General features: G+C 46.7%; 2 non-coding genes across 2 annotated transcripts; both read right to left on the reverse strand.

Annotated features, from left to right (window-relative positions):
• Positions 1–561: 561 nt before the first annotated feature.
• TRNAV-CAC (transfer RNA valine (anticodon CAC)) lies at positions 562–634 on the reverse strand. Its single transcript has one exon. It is a non-coding gene; the product is annotated as a tRNA-Val (tRNA).
• A 233-nt stretch (positions 635–867) lies between these two features.
• Positions 868–940, reverse strand: TRNAK-CUU (transfer RNA lysine (anticodon CUU)). The gene has a single exon. It is a non-coding gene; the product is annotated as a tRNA-Lys (tRNA).
• Positions 941–6,000: the final 5,060 nt, after the last annotated feature.

A 6,000-nucleotide genomic window follows, 5' to 3' on the forward strand; every position in this document is an offset into this window, starting at 1 on the left:
GCCTATTACCTTTATCTACATTTGTATTTGGTAAGCGATATCTTGTATCTATATTGTCATTGTATACTCACCTGTGCATCCGTGCTGATTTGTGCATATGTATGGTGTGTACCATTGGTACTTTTTGTGCTTGCCTCTTCTTCTCCCTCCACTTTGAGGGAATTTCTTCTGGTATATACACTCCGTATATACATTACCATGTGCTGCACTTTGTAATTCTATTATTTGTTCCATGCTGCCACCTCCAGTGGCTGCTTTTATATTTGCTATTTAATAAAGTTATTATGTTTTTATGCCTATACGTACTCTGTTTCTCCTGTTATTATATCTTATGTTGAGTAGGCTTGTGGCAATTATTAGCCATGTATTTGTCAATTGGCGTTTTGCCACGACTATATAGAATATGAAGGCCTTTTTGTGTATATTAACATTAAAAAAAAGTCTATAAATCATAATAAACTCAATTCACGCTACCTAAGGATTAAAAATAAATAGATTATTACTAAGAAACATTAAGGTCTCATGATTTAGAAAGTTTAAAAAATTAAAAATAAACATAAATGTTTCCGCCCGGTTTCGAACCGGGGACCTTTCGCGTGTGAGGCGAACGTGATAACCACTACACTACGGAAACTTTGCTGTTTTGTTGCTGACACTCTGCAATGACCAACATGAGCTCAGAGTTCTGCCTGACTCAGAGACACTGTTCATGAAGTTATGACATTGCAAAAATTCCACCATAAAATGCAAAAATAATCTGTTCACAAAACTGAAGTTTTACACAAGATTACAAAAACAACAAGGATATGAAACATTGTAAAAAGAGAAAATAAAATATTAAGGGAATTGCCACAAAACAAAACTACACGCCCAACGTGGGGCTCGAACCCACGACCCTGAGATTAAGAGTCTCATGCTCTACCGACTGAGCTAGCCGGGCTGTTCTGCCTGTAGCTGCAATGGTACTAGAACATGACCTGATGCCAAGCACAAGCCTGATCAGTTATGGAGATTTATTAAAATTAGTCATCTTGTTAGTTATGCAATCATCCTGTAAGGCATCCAGTCATCTAGTCAATCATCTTGTCAGTCATTCATCTTGACAGTCATCCCGTCAATCAGTAATCCCATCAATCAGTCATCCCGTTAGTCAGTCATCCTGTCAGTCAGGCATCCTGTCAATCATCCAGTCAGTCATCCTGTAGAATGTAAGCCCGCAAGGGCAGGGTCCTCTTCTCTCCGTACCGTTCTATCATTGTTAGTTTGTTTACTGTAAGTGATATCTGTATTTGGTATGTAACCCTTCTTATGTACAGCGCCATGGAATCAATGACACTATATAAATTAATAATAATAATATACATATGACTGTCTGATACATGATACCCATGGATTGAGTAGCATGTATCTGCTGTCAGGTTCCCTTTAATGAAGGAAGCGCTGGAGTAAGATGCGCCACATCCATTAAGTGGCGTGGGCATCTTTAAATTGGCAGATCTTACTACTGCCGTTCAGCCTCTGCCAGAAATGTTACTCCAGGTGACCAGGCTCACATTTCTGGATAATTTACACCACATTTGTAGCATAAATTATGATAAATTTGTCGGGATTGCATCACTATGCCCCCGCACCACTACTGGGGTGGAACTTGTCGGAACTGGTATAAAGCTACAAAACTTTTATGCAACTTTGACTTTGGAGGTTTAATTGCGTATAGCCTCTTATGCAACAGACGTGCAAAAAGCACTGTAGTCAATAAAAGGTGTTTTTTTTTTTGTTTTAGAGGGGTTGTATATTACTTAGATATCTGTGAGGATCTAACATCTAGCAGCACCAAGGGCACTCAAATGTAAACCATATTACTGAGCTGGAGCATCACAGCTCCATACACTGTAGTGACCGATTATGGGCACTGCAGTTCAGCTCATGTTCTCTTAAATGGAAACTGAGCTGCAGTACCTGTAAATGGCCACTACATCATGTTGTGATGTACCTTCTCAGTACATTATTTACATTCAGTGCCTGCTGGAGCTGAAACAGCTGATCGGTGGGAGTGTCGGGCGCTGGACCCCCACCAATCTGACTTGTCCATCAATATCTAGTGGAACAGACAACTCTTTCAATACAACAACTTAAGAAATATTGAACTTATACCTTCTGTTCTTTTCTTTCCTTATCATTGAATTGTATTTTATAAGATCCTACAAATATATCTGCATGGATGGAACCAGGATGAAAAATACTCAATGATAGAATCAGATAACTTCTGGGTTTTATTGTGTGCAGATGCTTATAACGACTGTCCATGAGGACTGTCAGACAAAATGTATTTTTGTTCTAGTTTTAAAAATGTTGAAAGGACAGCCAGAGATGTCTTAAATCTCCGCCCCCTGTTCACTTGGAAGGGACCTCCATAGAACTCTACTCTTGCTTCCCCCAAACAAGGAATTTTTATAACCGCCATAAACCTCAGCCAAAAGAAAGCTTACTGGTCTACACTGGATTTCCCCTCCAAAGCCCTATTGTGTAACTGTACAAACTTTTAATGTCGAGTTTAATAATGCACATGACTGTCACAAACAGATGGACCACATCTTTGGGATGCTTACCTTTTTCCAGTTATGATGGTGTATCTTTCATAACTGGGAAACCACAAGAAACCTAGGAAATGGGTTCTGAGCTTCTGAGCGTCATAGAAATGTCATATTTGATATCAATCTCCGTGAATATTGGTGACGGCAAACATGATGTATCCATCTTGGATGTGGGGCCCCCCCATACCAAGATATGGAATATGAAGGATTTTTATGTCTTGTGCAGCTGGGTGGGTTCACAAAACCGAGCCCCCGTGTGAGGTAAACAACATGGGTGTGTCGTAGTGTTTTGCCTCCTTACTAAAAACCAGAACGTCCATGTTGGCGCATTCCAACCCAGGGACGTCAGACGCAAGCACTCCTAATTTCCGGGGAGCCGCCCCCCCCACAGCATCTGAGACCATCACCTCAAGGCGCAGGTTTTGCTATTAGTTACCCCTTAAATTTTAATAACTGTTTTATGCATATATGTAAATTGTCTCTTTTATAATATCTTGTATATCTTTTGTAAACACTGCCAACTTTCGGGAGTAAATTAGTATTATTTACCAGCTTCGTTCTTCTTGTCCTATATCGAGCAAACACGTTCCTCACCCGCTAATTCACGTTACCTAACGGGTACCCGATCCACCTGTTAAGAGATCGGTGGTGGCAGCATACGGTGTATTTATGTGATATTGTGGTTGAGGGTGGCTGGATGGAGGTATATATACGTTCCTGGAAGGAACTGGTGGTATATATACGTCCTGTCACATCACGTGCCACAATAGTCGACATAAATGAGAGCAGCTGCGCCCTGTTGCTTATCCTCAGTCAATACAGTGTTTGACCAGCAGGATAAGGGGGCGCCAGAGGGCTGCAAGGTCTGACCAAGTTTTCCGGACAATTGGTGGCAAACGGTGGGATCATAGGACATTAGTGATCTGGTTTGAGCAATCATTCCTCCCACTAAAAACTTGCACGGTTCTTACCTGGACCCTGCACAAATGTTTTGAAGATCGAACTCAGTGTTTATTAGATCTGAGACAATACTGTATGTGTAGTAGTTACCCCTATCCTTCTTCGTTTTTTCTTTTCTATTGATATTTTGGTGATCATGGTCATAGTTGGGGAGCTCTGGTACAGCCAGCAGAAAAAGGACACTCTTATTGGAATATGTATAACCAAAGGCATTGACCCCCTCGGCAAAAACAAAGAACAAATGGCTGCAGCACTGGCGCAACTGGAGGCCGAGCAAGCCCTTCTCCAGACCTCAGCAGGGCCAGGGGTCAGCCGAGATATGGACAGTACTGCTGCAGGGGTCCCACCTGTAGACGCACGCCGTGTCAGCGACCAGGGCAGCATGGACCCCTATCTGCAGATGGCTCTACAGCAACTTCCTGCAGAGGATCATGAAGGACAGCTGAAAGTAATTCAGCAGCACCAGGAGGCTGCCGAGTGGCGAGCGGAGGCCCGAGCCGAGCGAGCGGCAAAGCGAGCCGAGCGGCAGGCCCAAGCTCAGAGGGCCCATGAACTGCAGATGGCCCAACTCGGGATCTCACCATCCACCTCACTAAACGGTGAGACCAACAATGTGACCCTATTTAAACCCCGTCCAGAGCATTTTCCTGTGATGGAAAAGGACGGCGACCTCGACACCTTTCTGAGGGGTTTTGAAAAGACTTGCAGACAGAACCAGCTGCCTGTGGACCAGTGGGCCCGGTACATAACTGCAGAGCAGTAAGGCAAAGCCCTGGATGTGTTTGTGGCTCTTCCTCAGGGCCTAGATGGGAACTATGATGCCATTAAGCAGGCCCTAATCCAGAGGTTCCAGCTGACTCCTGAGGTGTACCGTAAAAAGTTCCGGAACCTCCAACGTGGACCGCACAACAGTTACAGCAATGTGGTGCATGGGCTCAGAACCAACTTTGAGCAGTGGATCCAAGGACTGTCAGTGACCACCTTTGAGCAGCTAAAGGACCTGATGGTGAAAGACCAGTTCCTGCATCTGTGTCCGACTGAGGTACGGCAGTTCGTGATGGATCGGAAGCCACCAGATGCCAATAAAGCAGCGCAGATCGCAGACACCTACAAGGCCAACCGGAGGTGCGGAAGCCGGTCGTCGCCAGCTGGAAAGGGGGTAAACCATCAACCACCATCCCTGCCCCTGCCAGCCGACCTTCTTGGGGCCTTGTCCCCGTTACCAACGCCCGGCCTGCATCTGATGCCCGCAAGTGTTATTTCTGCAACCAGACTGGTCATCTCAGCGCCACTTGCCCAGAGAAGCAGAGGAAGAACCCCCCATCCAAGGCCCCAGGGCCTAGTGCATCAGTTCTTTTGGTGGGTGGGCCGGTTGGGAGGGCCTGTGAAAACTTGCAGTCTGTCACTGTGGGGGACACTGTCACTGTAGGCCTCAAGGACACTGGGGCCGAACGAACCCTCATCTGACCCGAACTGGTGTCCGCTGAAGAGCTTATGACGCGCCCCCTGGGCCAGTGTTGTTTGGGGGATTACCCGGAGCCGGATCAGGTGGGGGTTGTAGTCTCCGAGTGGCGGTGACCCTGTCCGTGCCCAGGGTGTCAAGCTCAGTGTGTGGCAGTCCTACAGATGTTACTGGATGTTCTTTAGTGTCGACTACGCCACCCGTTGATTTGCGGTCACTACGGCCGCCGCTGCAGCAGGGTCCGCTGAGGCTGGTGGTGTGTGTGCAGCTCAGGTAGTATAACCCCCAACGGGAGGGGTATAGCCTCAGGGGGTCAGTTGCAGAGGATGGTGGTTGTGGAGGTGCAGTGAGGATGGTAATGAAACTCAGAGTCGGGCTGTGCAGTTCAGGGTTTTTACTTACTGCTTTTGTGTTGGTCACTCCGGCCTTGAGTGACCACCCGAGCCGTGCTGCGTCCACCAGGTCCTGGACTCGGCCAACCCCCAGGTGATTCTGGAGCGTGGTCCTGAGCTCCCTTTCTGACTTGTCCTTCTCTCTGGCCTTCCCCACCAGGGATCCACCTATGTCCGGCTCCCTCGGGCCTCTTGTTGGTAAAACCCTTGTCTCTGGGTTCCCTGACCCTATTCTTGGTTTGCCTTCCGGGTGGATTTAGTGGGTGGTCGTGGCAGATCCTGCCCACGACCTCCGGTCTCTGGCTAAGGATTAATGCCCTCCACCAGCTTGGGATCCGGTACCCTTGTGCCAACTCTTCACCCTCTGGTCTAATTTTGGGTTCTTGGAGTTCCCTCTTCTCCCCCTCTGGGTCCTTCTTTTCTCCTCTCTCTCACTCTCTTGGCCTTGGAGCTGGCTGAGCTGCTCTGCTTGTCTGACCAAACCTCTACAAAAGACTGGCTGTTGACTTTCAGACCAAACCTCTACAAAAGACCCTGTTCTAAGATGGTTCCCACCTTATATACTCCCTCTATGTGTGAGCTCAGGTGACCA

Source organism: Phyllobates terribilis, unplaced genomic scaffold, assembly GCF_046119375.1.
Source record: "Phyllobates terribilis strain yellow unplaced genomic scaffold, ASM4611937v1 Scaffold_11__3_contigs__length_659146591, whole genome shotgun sequence".
Taxonomy (NCBI): Eukaryota; Metazoa; Chordata; class Amphibia; order Anura; family Dendrobatidae; genus Phyllobates; species Phyllobates terribilis.